The sequence below is a fragment of the Nicotiana tabacum genome, chromosome 2, assembly GCF_000715075.1.
Source record: "Nicotiana tabacum cultivar K326 chromosome 2, ASM71507v2, whole genome shotgun sequence".
Classification (NCBI taxonomy): Eukaryota; Viridiplantae; Streptophyta; class Magnoliopsida; order Solanales; family Solanaceae; genus Nicotiana; species Nicotiana tabacum.
The window spans coordinates 53469445-53486075 of record NC_134081.1 but is presented as its reverse complement, the minus strand read 5'-3'; the positions used below and the strand labels follow the sequence as shown (position 1 = coordinate 53486075).

At 40.6% G+C, this 16631-nt stretch overlaps 1 non-coding gene across 1 annotated transcript; it reads right to left on the bottom strand.

Moving 5' to 3' along the window:
- Nucleotides 1-16281: 16281 nt before the first annotated feature.
- On the bottom strand, nucleotides 16282-16388 carry LOC142173906 (small nucleolar RNA R71). Its single transcript, XR_012703264.1, has one exon. It is a non-coding gene; the product is annotated as a small nucleolar RNA R71 (small nucleolar RNA).
- Between the last annotated feature and the right edge of the window lie 243 nt (nucleotides 16389-16631).

Below are 16631 nucleotides of genomic sequence, written 5' to 3'. Positions count from 1 at the left end.
AACAACTGAAGCAAAATTTGGTAGAGTACCTAGCGGCCACCTGGGCCAATGTCCACAATATGTATTAGTAAAATATCAAAGTCGAGGACGACCAATTAGGAACTCCCTCGGGGTCGGTTTATCCCAATAGAGCGAACGACAAGTCTAAAAGAATAGTGGATTAGGAGTCGAGGCCACCTCGAGACTGATACAGCCTTACAACTCAGATAGATGGGGAAACAAACCTAGTCACTGTCCGACCAGGAACGACAGAATGAACGATTATGGTCCGAGCAATTGAGGGTTGGTGAATAGAAACGGTTTCGACAGATCCCCCAGAGTCAGAGATGCCCCGAGGCTATCAGAATATAACTTCAACATGGATGTAGTAAGTATAGTTTCATCCATCGGTCGCATAGAGGAGACCAAATGGTCGAGGCCGCTCCTAGCATAGAGGGATCGCATTTTATGTGCAAACATCACGATACTCACGGGCACAAAACCGAGGATTGTCGGCAGTTAATGGAAGAAGTGGCTCGTTTGTTCAACAATGGGCATCTTCGTGAATTTCTAAGTGAGCAGGCCAAAAACCATTTCAAGAACAAGGATGCCAACAAGCAGATCGAGCAGGAAGAACCTCAACATGTGATTAACATGATTATCGGAGGAGTAGATATTTCACAAGGACCAATGATAAAACACACCAAAGTTTCTATCACGAGAGAAAAACGAACTCAAGATTATGTTCTGGAAGGATCCATCTCGTTTAGTGACGAGGATGCTGAGGGTGTCATTCAATCTCATAACGATGCACTGGTAATATCTATACTCATTAATAAATCTCGAGTTAAGCGTGTGTTAATTGATGCAGGTAGCTCGGCCACATCATCCGATGGAGAGTCGTGGAACAACTGGGGTTGTTGGATCAGATCGTACCAGCAGTTCGAGTACTGAATGGATTCAATATGGAGTGTGAGACAATGAAGGGTGAAATCACCCTACTGGTCAACATGGTTGGGACCATTCAGCAAGCAAAGTTCTATGTGATCGAGGGGGATATGAAGTACAATGCCTTGTTCAGAAGACTGTGGGTTCATAGCATGAGGGTGGTACCATCGACCTTGCACCAAGCGTTAAAATTTCTAACTCCAGGTGGGATCAAAACAGTCTACGGGGAACAACCGACCTCAAAGGAGATGTTCGTCATCGAAGAAGTGATCCCACCACCCGCGGTCATAATATCAGAAGATAAGGGACTGATCGAAGAGAAAGGCATTAAATAGAAATCACACGTCTCGGCCTCGACCGAGCCGGAAAAACGGGAGGAGCGTCTAACCAATGAAGAAGATGATTTCGGGGTCCCGAGATCCTTCGTAGCACCTGATGATGCTGATGCCACCAAGTCAACAATTGAGGAACTGGAACAAGTCATATTGTTCGAACATCTGCCAGATAGGAAGGTATACCTAGGCACGGGGCTAACCCCCATTCTCAGGAAACAACTCACTGGTTTTCTTAAAGCTAATGCCGATTTCTTTGCCTGGTCCCACTTAGATATGACAGGAATCCCACCGGATATAACAACTCACAAATTGAGTTTGTATTCAAAATTCCAGCCGATTAAATAAAAGAGAAGGCCACAATCCGAAGTCAAGCACGTATTCATCAAAGATGAGGTATCTAAACTTTTAAAAATAGGTTCCATTCGGGAAGTTAAATACCCAGAATGGCTAGCTAACGTAGTCATCGTACCTATAAAGAGAAACAAACGTAGAATGTGTAGATTATAAGTATTTGAATAAGGCATGTCCAAAGGACTCATTTTCTTTGCCTAACATCGACCGAATAATCGATGCAACGGCAGGGCACGAGACGCTGAGCTTTCTCGACGCGTATTCTGGGTACAACCAAATACGGATGACCAAGAGAAAACTTCTTTATAACTAAGTTCGACACTTATTGTTATAGCGTGATGCCATTTGGGTTAAAAAATGCCGGTGCCACATATCAACGTCTAGTTAACCGAATGTTCAAGGAACAAATAGGGAACTCAATGGAGGTTTATATTGATGATATGTTAGTTAAGTCCCTAAGAATAGAGGACCATTTGAAACATTTGTAGAAAACCTTTGACATACTGAGGGAATATAATATGAAGTTGAACCCGGAGAAGTGTGCCTTCAGAGTCGGCTCGGGCAAGTTCCTTGGCTTTATGGTATCTAACCGAGGAATAAAGATAAACTAGGATAAGATAAAGGGAATAGATGATATCACCGTGGTCGACAACATCAAGGCAGTGCAGAGGCAACCGGGCAAAATAGCCGCATTGGGCCAATTTATTTTCCGGTCATCGGATAAAAGCCACCAATTTTTCTCGTTACTAAAGAAAAAAAGTAACTTCGCTTGGACCCCGGTGTGCCAAAAGGCTTTGGAAGAACTCAAACAATACTTATAAGCCCTCCTTTGTTGCACACCCTGAAAGCGAATGAGTAGCTATACCTTTACTTGACGGTGTTCGAGGTACCGGTAAGTGGTGTCCTAGTTTGAGAAGAAGAAAGTACGAAATTTCCTATATAATATGTTAGTAGAACCTTAGGTGATGCCAAAACGAGGTATCCACACTTAGAAAAATTGGCGCTTGCCTTGCTAAGCGCATCTAGGAAACTAAAACCATAATTGCGATGTCGCCCTATGTGTTTCGTGACCTCGTACTCGTTAAGGAATGTTATGCATAAACCCGAACTCTCAGGCCAGCTAGTAAAATAGGCCATAGAGATTAGCGGGTACGATATTGAATACAAACCCTGAACAACTATAAAGTCCCAGATATTGGCAGAATTCATGGCCGATTTCACACCGACCATGATCCCCAACGTCGACAAAGAATTATTACTTGCCTCGGTGACTAGCTCGGGGGTCTAGACCCTATTCACGGACAGTGCCTTCAATGTGAAAGGGTCCGGGTTGGGTATTGTACTAAGACCCTCCACAAGTAGCATAATAAGGCAATTAATTAGAACCGTGAAATTGACTAATAATGAAGCCGAATATGAGGCTATGATTGCAGGTCTAAAATTGACTAAAAGCCTGGGGGCCGAGGTAATCGAAGCCAAGTGAGATTCCCTCCTCGTTGTTAACTAGGTCAACAGAACATTCGAAGTCAAAGAAGACCGGATGCAGAGGTATTTTGATAAAATGCAAATAGCGTTACATCATTTCTTAGAGTGGACGATACAACATATACCTTAAGATCATAACAGTGAGGCTAATGCATTGGCTTATTTAGGATCCTATGTAGACTCCGAAGAATTTAACTCCAGAACGGTGGTACAATTAATGAGCTCAGTAATAGAGGTCGGTCATGACGAGGTAAATTCAACAAGTTTGACTTGGGATTGGAGAACAAATACATGGACTACCTTCATAAGGGGAAACTGCCATCGGATAAAGAATCAAGGGCCCTTCAAACTAAAACTGCCAGGTTTTGCTTGGTTGAAGGACAACTGTACCGAAGGTCATTTTTCAGATCGTTAGCAAGATGCTTGGGGACCAAGGAGATCGATTACGTGACGAGGGAAGTCCACGAGGGGACTTGCGGAAACCATTCGGGAGCGAAATTGTTGGTTCGGAAATTGATCAGGGCCAGGTATTATTGGAAAGAAATGGAGAAGAATGCGACGAATGCCAAAGGCAAGCCCCGATGATCTACCAACGGAGGGAGCTGCTTCACCCAGTCCTTTCCCCTTGGCTGTTCATGAACCGGGGAATGGATATCATAGGTCCTTTACCACGGGCACCCGATAAGGCTTAGTACATCTTGCTCATGATCGATTACTTCTCCAAGTGGGTTGAAGCACAGATATTTGAAAAAGTTTGAGAAAAAGAGGTTATCGACTTCATCTAGGATCATATAATCTGTCGGTTCGGGATACCGACCAAAATTACGTGTGACAACGGGAGAAAATTCATCAGCAGCAAGGTCAATAAGTTCTTTGGAAATCATAAAATCAAAAAGATTTTATCAACCTTATCACCCGAGCGCGAATGGTCAAGCAGAATCGACAAACAAAACCATACTACAAAACCTGAAGAAGAGGTTGACCGACTCAAAACAAAAGTGGAAAGAAATTCTGCCCGATGTACTATGGACGTATCGAACAACTTCGAGGTCAAGTATTGGTGAGATATCGTTCTCTCTAGTCTACGACACAGAAGTTTTGACTCTGGTAGAAGTGGGAGAACCGAGATTAAGGTTCCAATATGATATGAAAACATCGAACGAGAGGCCATGGCCACAAGTATAAACTTAGCAAACGAAATGCGAGAAGCCGCCCTAGTCTGGTTAGCAGCTCAAAAGCAGCGAACGGAAAGATATTACAACTGAAGGGCAAACCTTCGACACTTCCAAGTCGGGGACTTGGTATTGAGGAAATTAACACTACATACCAAGAACCCGAATGATAGGAAATAGGGCCCGAACTGGGAAGGACCATACAGAGTCACTGATATAATCGAAAAAGGCTCGTACCAGCTTGAGTCCAAAAATAGCTTACAAATTCAAAACAACTGGAATGTGGCACACTTGAAGCGGTACTACTGTTGAGGTATGGATACCTAAATTTCGTTGAGGTTTATTATCCTTTGCACTAACTCGTGTAGGCACTCAATCGAGGTTAGGTCCAAGAATTAGGTCTGAAAGCACGTGTTGTACTCCTTTTCCCTTTGACCGATTTTTCCCCAAGTGGGTTTTATGGCAAGGTTTTTAATGAGGCAACAGTAAGTGTGCTACTTTAGTTTTGAAGACCGGTGAAGCACCAGGTACTGGGGACTGCCCGCATTAGATCATTAGCACTCGAGCCCTCAAAATTTGGTTTCAAGTGCTAAGGGACTATCACACCTTGGATCGAGATTTGAAGATCTGAGTTTGGAAACTTCGAAGATAATTTTACTCGACATCAAAAGCCAAGGCTTGAATAGTAGGATTCGTTGTAAAGGTCAAACGATCAAGTGAATCGTGCCCGGATAGTTCGTTCTTGCCATGGCAGATAGTTTTTGTATCTTCGATTATTTACACTATATTTGAAGTAATAAAGTGAGAAAATTCACCTTACATAAGCCCCGAGGGCACGAGACTGGAGGCATGAAACCAAAGGCAGTAAGAGTCCATGAGACCGTGCCAAATCATTTAAAGACCCCTAAGCCTACGGGTCTCTCTAAACCGGGGACTGCTGTCCGATAGTAAGATCGGAAAAATCAGGTTACTAAACCCCGAGGGCACCAAGCCTACAAGGCAAGGCCTAAATATGAATGGCCACGACCAACTTAAGGTACGAAGCCATTGGAGCTTCGATCCCGATGTATAAACGACACGGAGACGTCTTAGATCGTAAGTATAAAAAATAAGGTCCTTACACATCTTAAGTCTAAAAAGACTATTTTCGATCTAATCGAATCAACCGGTTTTGAATTACGGCCAAGAAAAGGGCCACCTTTGACAAAGATTAACTGTGTCCAAATAAATGATTGGAACGTTTTAATTAAGACTTCGTTTCATTTTTGTTAGATCCTCCGCAGTCAAAGCAACTCGAAGCCGTTGCTTGACCCAGACTTTATTCGGGCATCAGAAGTTGAACAATTTGAGAAATGTCAAACTTTATGCAAGGCATTGATGATGTATTAAGTCCGTGACACAAGTTATATATTCTAAGTCCTAAGCAGAAGCAAATGCGGAAACATTAAAGGACATAATGTATAGACGAAGGGTAAATTCTCATATTTGTCAAAAAATATTTACAGAGGTATGATAAAATGGCCCCAAAATACAAAATATACAATTGCAGAAAAACAAAAATAATAATAATACAAAACTAACTAAGGCATTTGCTGCCTAATCTTCATCGGAGCGCAGCTCGCTAGCTGACCCTTCGGGCTGATACTTTACTTTGGCCTCAGCTTCGAACCTCTTGGCCTCCTCAAGCTTGGCTGCTATGTTGACGTTCTAGATCTCATCGAGAGCTTCCCTCAGTGATAGCCACTTCACATACTCAGCCTTCGTTATAATATGAGCTTCAACTATCTCGACATCAGTCTTATACTGGGCCAACATGTTATGTACTTCTGGGACCTCATTCGAAGCCACCTCTAATTTGGACTTCAATGTAGTATACTCATGACCAAGAGCATCACGCTCTGTGATAGCCGAGGCAAGTTGTTCTTGGAGTTCCTCATTCATCCAATACTATTTGTCGGCCTTTTCCTTCATCACTCACAGCTGCACTCTCGTCGATGCCAAATCCTCTTTGGTGGCATCCCGCTCTGATTCTAGGCTATCCATTTTTCCTTTAAGCTCATCAACTAAAGCCTTGACCTCGTCCATTTTGGATCTAAGCTGGTCTATAAAAGTTATCTTTTCCTAGACCTGTAATGTTGCGGCGTTAGCATTGGCGTTTATCCTCTCATTATCAATCTCGAGCACCCTTACCTTTTCAACTAGAAGGGCATGGTCCTGTTTTGCTTTCGAGGCCTCCTTCTGGACTTTCTCCAGTTCAGTTTGGAAGGCATAGCGGTCAGCCATGTCCCTAAGGACTTCATCCTTCTGCTCACCAAGAGCTTTGTACATCTATGTTTTCTGGACCTGCTCCTTGGGCTCAAATTCGAGGTGACTCACCTCCATCCTGGACTGGTGAAATATTTCACACCGAGGCCTGAGATATAGAAAGAAAATTGTTAGGAAACCATTAAGGCAATGGGAACTCATTAAGATGAAAAGGGAAGAAGGTATACCCAATTCAGCGCCTGCTGAGCCTCATTGAAAAGGCTTGGCCCGTCTATCTAGTTCATCTTTACTTGGTGTTCATCGGTTACAAGGAACTGAGATAGCTGGCCACTTCGAGTGGCCCGGATAACATGCTAGTATCCATCGGTACTGTGAACATGACCATTTGTTTTCATTCAGGGTCCACACTCGGGGAGAGAAACTACTTCTCGAGCTTTGAGCTCGAACTCAGACCACCTGATCCCCGTTGCATGGCCCTTTTTGAGATCTCCTGATGGCCAAAATAAGAGTAATCCTCCAGCATGCCGACATCCAGACCCTCCAAAAATGACTTAAGGGCATCATCCACAACTCGAGATGTTTCGGTCGGTTTCTCTTCGGCAACCCGAGCTTCATCTAAAATGGCCTCCATACAAGGTGGTGAATCTTAAATATGGATGATGGCGTCGCTTTCAGAGGTGGCCCTTCTCGGGACCGGAGGGGCTTCTTGCGAAGCAGCAGCCACATGTTCTTCTTCGAGTCCTCGAGCTAAGGAGGATTCAACCCTACAAGCATCCTCCTCTGGGTCCTCCAACTCTTGGTCGACATCGATCGGCTCGTGAATGAAGAACTCAATGTCCTCGTCATCTTTGGGAAAATATATGAGCTGATGAAGAGCTTCGGAATCTGGGACTCGGGCACCCGAAGTCTTTTTGGTGCTCTTTCTGACCTTGAGCACAATTCTTTTCCTCTTCTTGGCCTCGGCAAGAGCGTCCGAGGAGTCTGGAGATCTTTTCTTCTTCTTCTTCTTCTTCTTCTTCATTTTCTCCTCCTTCTTCGCAGAAGCTTTGACAATGGGCTGTAGAGAAGCAGAGGGTTTTGTAGATGGGGTTGAGGTCACGGCATCAATGATTTCTTGAAGTTTGGTGGTCTTAGGCAAACCTGTGAAAAAAGGACTTAGTCATAATGATGACAGCATAAAAAATGACCCAGAGAAACATTCAATCAAAAAAGGGAGGGCAGTCATCATGAGAACGAGCCTCCCACTTGCCTTTGGAGAGCTTACGCCACTTACGCTCGAAATAGGTAAGTTGCTTGCATGTACCCTCAACCCACTCCCTAAAATGTGGGACCGCATTGGGAACTCGGGGGACAGCTACATGTCAAATGAAACATGTCTTGAGAATGCAAAATAGATACAAGAAAGTACTTTGACGGCTTAAGAGGAAGTAAACTTACGGTTTGGGTTTCATTTCTCGGGGAACGAAATGAACTCAAAAGGAATGAGGTCCTCGGTCTTTATGCGAACAAACCTACCCTACCAACCTCAGTCCCTGTCTTCGTTTATACAGGAGAAGGGAGCTTTCTTTGCCCGACGGGCAAGTTTGATTAACCTTCTCGGAAGATTCGGGGGCCATAAACTTAGAGCATGTGATCGACCGTGAGTTGAGACTTCTCCGTATCATTCGTAATGACAGAGAAGGGTCACGATCCTCCAAAAGGGTAGGTGAACTTGCCGAAGGCAAATTTCGTACCTTTTGGAAAACTTGAGGACCACCGTATCAACAGAACCAAATGTGAAAGGATACATGTAAATACTTAAGTATCCTTCCATGTGCGTCGTGATGTCCTCATCAAGATTGAGAACGACTATGTCCTTGTCTTCTCATTTACAGTCCTCTTGGACAACCTTGAGTGTCTCCTTGGTAATGGAGCAAATGTACCTCTACGTCTCCTCACCCCAATCCCCTTGTGCAGAGGCTTTCTCAACTTTAAAGTCATTATCTATGGAGCAGCCACCGGGGATAAAATTGGTAAGAGGAGGTCCCGGGGCTACTACCGGAGGCACTGCCTTGGTGCCTTTGGCCGAAGAAGGAGTCATCAGTGCGGTGTTTTGGGGTAAAATATTTGAAGTCTTAGCCATCTCCGTCTGGGAATATGAATATTTGAAGGTTTGATATAAAGTTTTGAAGATTTGGTATGAAGATTTGAAGGTTTGGAGATGAACTATGAAGATATGAAGATGTGAAGAACATGTTATGAAGATTTGAAGGATTGGTGAACAGATTAGGGTATAAAAAACTCTAGGGTAACTCAAAGAAATTTGAAATTAGAAAGTAAAAAAGTGAAAATAGGAAACCAGAACTTTTATAGGGAAAGTGTAATGAATGCATGAAGTTTCACATTCGGTAACTACCGGGGATGATCAACCGGTGGTTGGCGCGTGTCCAAAATCAGAGCAACGAGACTGATGAGATGTTTCGGTTTGTCAACTTGCAATGGGTGTGCGGGGGAAGGAACCGGGGTCAATTAATCACTTCTCATCGCTCCTATAATCTACTCTCCGAGAAGTGAGGGGACTATCTGTGTACGGATAAAATCAGGGATAGAGTTATCCCCGATTTCCCGTTGAAGAAGTGAGGAACAACGTTACTTGTTGATGACGTCCAAATCCACTACTAAAAAGTAAATGGACGCTATCGCATGCAATATAATTTACCCAACTATGAGTTGGGGTTGAATCCCACAAAGAACAATATGTAGGCGATTAGGCGTGTAAGAGAATTATCACTTATTATGCTAAGCCAAACACTTAGAAAGGTTTTGAGAAAATATTTATAACTAATTACGAAAATGTAAAGTAACCTAGAAAACAAGTAAAATGATCAATGGCTACAAGCATGGATGCATTGGGAAGTACACTCAAGTAACGATCTAATGTATTTCATGATTTTACAAATATGAGTGAGTTTATGTTAATTAGCCTCGGGTAATAATTCTATATTAGCTTCTTCCGAAGACTAACAAGACTTCCTAATTGAATTATCCCTAAAACAATTAAGAGATTAAGCACACCCGAATATGGCTACAAGTTGTTCAATCCTATCCCTAGGTAGAATCTATAAAGTGAGGGTTAACGCCTCAAGTTCTTGTTAATTAATCTTTCCCAACCCCAAATTATCTTTTCCAAAATCAATTCGAAGTTAATGGGCGAGTCCTAGAGTTAGTTAATCCATTTGGAAACATTTAAGAACAAGAATAATTAAAGAAACAATAACTCACTTCAATATAAATAAAAATCGTTCAATACATTAGTACAACAAGATATTTAATCCACACTTTAAATGTGAATATTCCATAAACAAGATTCAAGGATTGAAAAAAAAACACTACACACTTAGATATACAATACAAAGTAAGGAAATGAAGAAATGAACATAAATGGGTAAGAAATTCTCAACCAAAAGCTTCAAATCTTCAAGACCCAAGTATGTGTGCAAAAACCCTAGCTCCAAAACTTGTCTTCTCTAGTCAAGAGACTGAAAATAATCCAAAAATATCCAGAGATCGGCCAAAAATATTTTACAAATGAGCTAGATCGTGTATTAAATGGTTTGGGGATAAAGGATGTAAAATTACAGAAGAGCTTAGAACTGAAGCGTGATCTTTGCATTTGCGAAGCTATGTTCACATTTGCGAACCCTGAATTTCTTGTTGACTATCGCATTTGCGATGAAGGACTTCACATTTGCGAAGGTTGACTGTCTTGTTTCACTTCGCATTTGCGGACCTTATTTCGCATTTGCGAACATTATTTGACTCAGTTGGATTCGCAATTGCGATTCACATGTTCGCATTTGCGAACATTGACTTTCTTAGTTGACTTCGCAATTGCGAGCTACTGCTCGCATTTGCGACCCTTGAGGCCAATTTCCAGATTTCTGCTTTTGAGCCCCTATTTGATTTATTTTTGCTTGGTTTCTTCTCGATCACTTCTAAATCACATAAAACCTATAAAATAGAAGTAAACAACATTAAACATACTATTTTATCAATCAAACATAGCAAAAATCTAAGATTAAAGACGAGATAAGTTGGAAATTACCAACTTATCAAACCCCCAAACTTAAATTATTGCTTGTCCTCAAGTAATCAAAGCACAAAATCTCCTTCCAAGTATTTAAATCAATAGTGCATCAATATCATACCAAGTCAAAAGGTCTACTTTAAGTACAAACACATGACTTTGATTGGTACCAACAATTAATCCAAAGCATATGAACACCAAAAACTTCTCATAAATTTTATTACAATTCAAGTGCTCAAACACTATGTTAATCAAAGTAGCAATCAAGTTATGACACTAAAGCTTCAAAATTTGCCTCTTTATCGCAAATAACTTTCCCTTGTTTATTCCTCCCAATTGAAAATGGGATTAAATTCACAACTCAAATCTCATGTGCCCTCACACTTAAGAGAGAATCCCACTCATAAATTGTAATTCAAAATATATATGGGATATCAAATGGAAATAATTAACTCTTTCTCACAAAGATATTCAAATACACACAAGTAGTACCATAGGCTTGCCCTTCATGTATTTCTCCACTAATGTAGACAAACTTGGTTCAAAATCAATTAGGACTTAAAGGGTTTTAGTTTAGGCTTTTGGTTAAGGTAGGGCACAATTTTGGTTAGAGTGACTCAAAACCTCCCTAAGAATCAAAGTACACTTCCTTCAAGAACTTTTCCTCCCTTTCTTCATTTTTCATTTCATCACCTAGTCTTCCATTTATTCACAATTCCTTATTTTTCCTTCTTTTTTCTTCTTTCTTACTCATTTTTTTAAATCAAATCACTTTCACTATATATATATATATATATATATATATATATATATATATATATATATATATATATATATTTACCTTTCACCTTTTAAGCAACTTTCACATCATAACTTTTCCAATCTTCACCCCCAAACTTAGGCTTTTAGCCTATGTTTACACTTTCAAAGTACTTAGGGAGGTAGGATGCTAAAAGATAGATCAATAAAGAACAAAGGGTTAAATCTTGTAACATAGTTGCCAAAGAAAAAGTTTAAAGGCTCAAAAGGGGTTGACTAGGGATAATATGCAAGGGTAAGAAATTTAAGGCATAATAACGGTCCAAGGAAGGCCTAACATCATTTTTTAAACTAAGTTATTCTAGGATTTCGTCTTAAAGCACATTTCGGACAATTTCTAGACTACAAATAATGCAAAAGAACTCACAATAAATCTCACCACACATGGCATATGAAAACTCGAGTAGAATACAAATCCAAACTCCAATTGAAACTAATGAACTCAAAGAAGTTACATACAACCTAAGAGACTATTTAATGAATCAAAGAGCCAAAAATTGAGTCTAAAAGTCATTACAATGATCTTTACTTCAATCATTTTTATTTTTTAATGATTAAGAATTCATATGCCGAGGTTTAAATCATGTTGGTACCAAGCAAGCTACAAATTGGCCAATAGGCATAAACCCCAACTCATACCACTTATTCTCCTAAATTAACAAAAAACTATATCTAAACTACAAGACTAATTCCCTTAAGAAAGTCGCCAAGCTATCCATCATTAGGAAAGGTCGACACACTAATTTACCAAAAAATACCCGGTTCAAAAAGAAAATTGGCATCCTCGAAAAAAGAACCGTGGTACAAAGAAAACCAAGGGTATTGCCAACAAAATAAAACATACTATTTAAAAAAAAATCAAGAAGCTAATAAACATCAATTAAATAAAACATACTAAAAAAATCAAGAAGCTAGTAAATATACTAATATAACACATCACATGATAACAAAATATCAATCTACCATATCAACAGTTATACAAGAAGCCACCCCTAACTAGAAATCCTGCAATGTCCTCAATGCAACTAAACAAAATAGAGTAAAATGGTGGAAAGTGCTTCCTGAATACTACATCACGTGCTCTCCTCGCTGTCGGACTCAGTCGAAACCTCTTCCTTTTCATCGGACCAATGAACTGGAGCATCATCATTATCTTCCGGCTCGGTCGATGGCACTGACTCTTGAGGCTTTAGAACTTTCCATAGCCCTTTCACACCCTTCCACATGCAGGTGAAGAATTTGTCTCTCTTTTTCTCCCTCTTCTTCATCCTGGTGTGTGCATTTACGAGCTTGGCATGAGAATTACTCAAAGTATCGTGCGCTGTGGCCAAATCAGTGTATGCTTTCTCCAGCTGCTTAAGGTGACCCCCCTGATTGTTCTGATCATCAAGATACTTTTGAAATTCTTTCTTTGAAATGCATACAGAGGGTCCCTCAGATGTTTCCCTAAGTCCCTGTGGAAGGCCAGCTACTAGGTCGCGAATCTGCCGGATTTCCTCAGAAAGCATAACAAATGGTCCCCTTGCAGAAGATGATGGCTGGCTACCCTGGTCGGTCTAAGAAGACGATCCTAACTTTCTCTTTTTGCTTTTCATGGCGCCACCCTCTCCTTTTTTATTCAATGGAGCAATAGGTTTTCCCGAATCTATCCAGTTGTCTTCCGCATCCTCCTCAACCCCTGCAAGGTGGCACAACTCAGTGATAAAAGATGGGAACATCAGTGATTGACCATTCTGCCTCAGATAATCCCTCACCTTATTGATGAAAATCGCACCAATGTTAACCCGAATATCATCAATAATGGAAGCGATCATTTGAGCTCTTATTGTTGGTACATTCCATATATTTCCCGTAGGAGAGATGCGACTGCATATGATGGCTAGCCATATCTTTACTTCAACAGTGAATTATTTAGATGTGATCCCTCTTTTTTCAGCTGCCAATGGAACATCCACACTCGGGCACAATTTGGAGACTAACCACTCGCCTGAGGCACAATATTTCTCATGGAATGGTTCCATGTCATGGTCCTGCAGGTGATAGATTCGATTCACAACTTCAGCTATGAAATTCACCATTTTGCCACGAATCCTCATGATTGGCTTTCTTAACTTGATGGCTGGAAGATTAGAAAAGAATTCCCTCACGCATTGCTCATTTGATTTGCAAGGCTGAGGGGAAAAACAGGTCCATTCCATGGCCACAAGCCTCTGATGGAACTCGGGAAGAGGTTCTAGGACTTTTTCCAGCAATATACCACTTTCCAGGAGCAACTTCTTCGTAATCAACTCGGTAAAGTACCCTTCCTAGCATTCCAATGACAAGAACCGGTGTTGGTCATAGTTCTCCACCACTTCCAAAGGGTAGTCATTCGCAGATTCGTCGGAGTTAGAGCTCATTTTCAGCTTATGGTACCTGTAAACAAAGTATTGGAGTGAAAACGTGGTATGGCTATGAAATAAATTGCAAAATGAGTTCAATATGCCAAAGAAATGATTGGACAGTCTGATGGTAGACTATAATCACGTGTTTTAGTCGCTTATTTCTCTCTAATTCACTGCACTTTACTTGTGTTTGAGCTTTAATTGGAAGTATTTTGAATTTATTGCGTATTTTATGCCTTGTAAGAATGATTGAGAGTTATGTAAATGTTGTGGAACTAATTCGAGCTATTTGGAGCTTTGAAGTCTGAGTGAAAGCCCAAAAAAATAAGCCGGGATTGTGTTCGAGGGTCGAGGATCACTTCTGGACGTCAAAAATAAAGGAAGAAGCAACAGCTGAAGAAATGCACTAGTGCGACGCACTGGGCGACTCATAGTGCGACACAGTAGGATAAATTTATGTAAGAAGATTGACAAAGTTCAGAGGATGAGTTTCTGAGGTCTGACAGAAAAATACACTAATGCTAGGCATAGTGCATGGCATAGTGCGTAGCATCAGTACAAAATTCTGCCAGACAAGCTAAGTTTAGAGAGTTTACGACATAGAAAATTGCACCAATGTGACACACTAGGCGTAGCATAGTGCGATACATCAAAAGCATTAAGTTTGCAAGTTTTCCTATTTCGGCTAGGGAGAAGGTGGTTTCGTCTGGGCCTAACCCTACTTGGTATAAATACATGGAAAAATATTATTTTCTAAACTTTTGACACATATTCGACAGAAGGAGGCTAAGGAGGAGTTGGAAGAACACAAGCACAAGGATTTCATCATTCCTTCCTCACTCAAGACCCGAGTTTGGATCGAATCTATGTTTTCCTATACTTTAATTTTATTTGTCATGAATTGCTCCATATCTATGGAGTAGTTCTCTTTAGGGTTTGATGGATTTGGTGTATTGATGATTGTTTGTGGATTATAAGTCTAGTTTATGTATTAAAGTGTTTTTGGATGATTTAATTATTGCATCTATATTGACTAGTTCATGTAATCGAGAGATGCATAACTTATGAAATCTTTGCATTATATTGTTGGTTGAGTTCATTAATTTTTCTTAGTAATCGAAAGAGGCTAGTTGAATCATTGATTAAACCTAGTTAGGGGGATAATCGAGAGAGGTTCTCCTAAAGACCAATCCACTACGCATTCTTGCATATCTTCACGTGCTTAAATTGGTTTATCTTGTGAGGTTAAAACTTAATCGAGAGAAGAGTTTTTGCTGAACGTTTGAACTAATAATTAAGTGAATTTGAGAGACTCACTTGAACATTATAAGTGAATTATATAGAGTTAGATCCCAAATAATTATCTTGCACCTGCCCTATCAAAACCCTATATTCTCCCACTGATAACTTTCTTTGCTTATTCCTTGTTTTGATAGTCATTAGTCAATAGCTTTAGACTCTTAGTTAATTTTAGTTAGAGATAATATAAATCTCAATTGTTGATCATCTTGGATAACAATCAAGCTAGAAACTACGAGAATACTATTTAAATCCAATCCCTATGGATACGATGTTATACTATACTATATTTGATTAGCGAGCATAATTTAGGTGTGTGTTTCGAGCTCGTCAAAGTTTGGCGCCATTGCTGGGGATTGTCAATCAATAGTGTTTGAAATAGTTTATAGTGCTAATTCAGAAATTTTTATTTTTATTTTTAGTGTTTCCTTTTTATGTTTGGTGTTCTTTGACTGTGCGCAGGCTACAGGTTAGGTTGGTGCATGACTCGAGCTTCTGCGAAAGAAGTGCTACCATACGAACCAGATATAGAAAAACAACTGCGACATCAGAGGAAGGAAAGAAATCTCACCGAGACATCAGCAAAGGTTGGGCAATCCTCAACCAAAGAAGATATGGCAGGAAACAGTGATGATAATATAGATTTGGCTGCGAGAGAAATAGTCCAATGACGAGAATAAGCTGCACGTGATGTTAAAGAAGCAGCTATTAGAGATGCACAGATTATCTACGAAGAAGAGAGGGGTCGTAGAATTGCTCAAAATCAACCCTTGGGTGTAGACCAGTTACGAAATATAGCTCCCATGCCTGGGAGACCACTTAGCAATTATGCTAGACCGGTCTACAATCAAGGTTTATCAAGTGTTAGACCACCTCCAATTGCAGCAAATAATTTTGAGTTGAAGCAAGGGTTGCTTCAAACTCTTTAGAATTATTGTGTCTTCAGAGGGAAGCCAAACAAAGATCCAAACACACATCTAATGGATTTCGAGGAGATTATGAATACCTTTCAATACAATGGGATGTCACAAGATGCAATGTACTTAAGGGCATTCCCCTTTTGACTCAAAGATGATGCAAAGTAGTGGCTTCGGAGCTTGCCCACGGGATCAATAATAACATGGGAGGAGATGACCAGAAAATTCCTTGACAAATATTTCTCTTCAGCTATGACGGGCAAGTTTAGAAGAAAAATCCATAACTTTTGCCAAAAATATATGGAAACTGTTTTTGAAGCATGGGAGAGGTTTAAGGAGATTGTTCGCAAGTGTCAACATAGCGGAATTGAACTCTGGATGCAACTCTAGGACTTTTGGGATGGACTGACACCAACCTCACGTATAACATTGAGCAATGCAGCTAGAGGCCCATTGATGAAGAAGACTCCAGAGGAGATAGTCACAATTCTTGATGAGTTATCTGAAGATGCAAATTAGTGGCCCTCTGAGAGTGCTGAAAGAAGAAGATCAACTGGTGTTCGCCAGGTTAATGCTAACACATCTGTGCAGGTACAGCTTAATGCTATGGC